This window comes from Schistocerca cancellata, unplaced genomic scaffold, assembly GCF_023864275.1.
Source record: "Schistocerca cancellata isolate TAMUIC-IGC-003103 unplaced genomic scaffold, iqSchCanc2.1 HiC_scaffold_623, whole genome shotgun sequence".
Lineage (NCBI taxonomy): Eukaryota > Metazoa > Arthropoda > Insecta > Orthoptera > Acrididae > Schistocerca > Schistocerca cancellata.
This window is the reverse complement of record NW_026046634.1, coordinates 37,501-40,000: the sequence shown is the minus strand read 5'-3', so window position 1 is coordinate 40,000 and position 2,500 is coordinate 37,501.

The window sequence follows — 2,500 nt, the reverse complement described above, 5'->3', positions numbered from 1 at the left end:
TAACGCAATTTGTACCGCAATGTAACGCAATTTGTACCGCAATGTAACGCAATTTGTACCGCAATGTAACGCAATTTGTACCGCAATGTAACGCAATTTGTACCGCAATGTAACGCAATTTGTACCGCAATGTAACGCAATTTGTACCGCAATGTAACGCAATTTGTACCGCAATGTAACGCAATTTGTACCGCAATGTAACCCAAGTTGTGCCTTAACCTAACCCAAGTTGTGCCTTAACCTAACCCAAGTTGTGCCTTAACCTAACCCAAGTTGTGCCTTAACCTAACCCAAGTTGTGCCTTAACCTAACCCAAGTTGTGCCTTAACCTAACCCAAGTTGTGCCTTAACCTAACCCAAGTTGTGCCTTAACCTAACCCAAGTTGTGCCTTAACCTAACCCAAGTTGTGCCTTAACCTAACCCAAGTTGTGCCTTAACCTAACCCAAGTTGTGCCTTAACCTAACCCAAGTTGTGCCTTAACCTAACCCAAGTTGTGCCTTAACCTAACCCAAGTTGTGCCTTAACCTAACCCAAGTTGTGCCTTAACCTAACCCAAGTTGTGCCTTAACCTAACCCAAGTTGTGCCTTAACCTAACCCAAGTTGTGCCTTAACCTAACCCAAGTTGTGCCTTAACCTAACCCACGTTGTGCCTTAACCTAACCCAAGTTGTGCCTTAACCTAACCCACGTTGTGCCTTAACCTAACCCACGTTGTGCCTTAACCTAACCCACGTTGTGCCTTAACCTAACCCACGTTGTGCCTTAACCTAACCCACGTTGTGCCTTAACCTAACCCACGTTGTGCCTTAACCTAACCCACGTTGTGCCTTAACCTAACCCACGTTGTGCCTTAACCTAACCCACGTTGTGCCTTAACCTAACCCACGTTGTGCCTTAACCTAACCCACGTTGTGCCTTAACCTAACCCACGTTGTGCCTTAACCTAACCCACGTTGTGCCTTAACCTAACCCACGTTGTGCCTTAACCTAACCCACGTTGTGCCTTAACCTAACCCACGTTGTGCCTTAACCTAACCCACGTTGTGCCTTAACCTAACCCACGTTGTGCCTTAACCTAACCCACGTTGTGCCTTAACCTAACCCACGTTGTGCCTTAACCTAACCCACGTTGTGCCTTAACCTAACCCACGTTGTGCCTTAACCTGCTCTGTAATTGGCATATGACACGTTACATTAATCTAGTGTTGTCTAACCACAACCCTCTGAATATAGTTCGCTACTCGCACCGCCCACCCTCTTGTGTATCGTTTCATGTTCAACACTTCGCAAGTGTTGCTTACTTTTTACATGCTCCCGCTGTACACTGTAATGTGGACGACTGCAGGATGTACATCGCCCCCCCCTCCCCCCCCCCCTGCCTTCGCACGCTGGTCGTTCAGGTGCTTGCGTGTTCAATGCCCTTCGCAGCTGTTCACTGGCATTCGCATGTCGAAGCGCTCAGTCTACGTCGTGGTACGGCCTGTGTCCACTGTCCGCTGATGTCGTAAGCTTAACCCTCACATTGTACTGCACATAGGTCCGTATGTACTGAATGATACGCTGTGGCACATGTGTGACCGTACAACGACTGCGCCCAACAACAGCGAACCATACGGTCCAAATGTTGTGCACTCAGCCACGTGCCGTCTCCCCATAACAGCTACATTGCAGTGTGGTACGCCATAGAGACGTGTGGGAGTAACGGACGCCCTGGATGGCGATCAGCATGAGCCGTCTGTTGATGTAGTGGCGCGTGTATTCAAACGTAGTCGTCTCTTCTCACACAGTGTGATAGCATGGTGCACCGCGTTCCACATCTGCGACATGGTACAGATGCTGGTTGACAGTCGGTGTCGTAATGGACATCGCATACGTAGGGGGCCACCTCCCACGTGTTCTCTAGTCGTGCACATTTTGTTGCGTGTATGTGGGCAGACGTAGTGTGTCGTGGCACCTAACAGACAGGTATGCAATAATCGTTGCATTTGCAAACTGGGATGGACGTCTACGTTTGCTGGTGACGTTACGCAAATGAACAACTGGTAAACCCATTGTGGTGCGGTTGTTGTTGCTGGAGGTAAATCAGTAAGGGCAAATCTGTGTGTGAAGCGATACGCGGCGGTGGCTGGGTGGGACCGTCCCCGGCCGGTGAGGGGGGGCCGCCCGGCGTGCTGGCCGCGCGGTGCGTGGGCGCACGCGCTACAGCCGGCTGGTGGGGGCGCCCAGTGGCAGGCGCGCCGGCCGACGGACGCGGCAGGCGGCGCAGCTGCGCGCCGGGGCACCCTGCGCGCGGCGCCGGGCGGCCAAAGTGGGTCCTCGCGGGCCCGGTGCGAAGCGCGGTGGACATCTGCAGTGTGCTGGTCCGACTGAGGACTGTGTGCGTTGAGGATGCGCCGCCGCCCGGCACTCGGCGCCGCGACGCCGTCTGCTGCTCGGTCGCCCCAGCGGTTCTCGCTGGTGGTTTGTATCGCAGTTGTGCAGACGTGTTGGCACGTGCG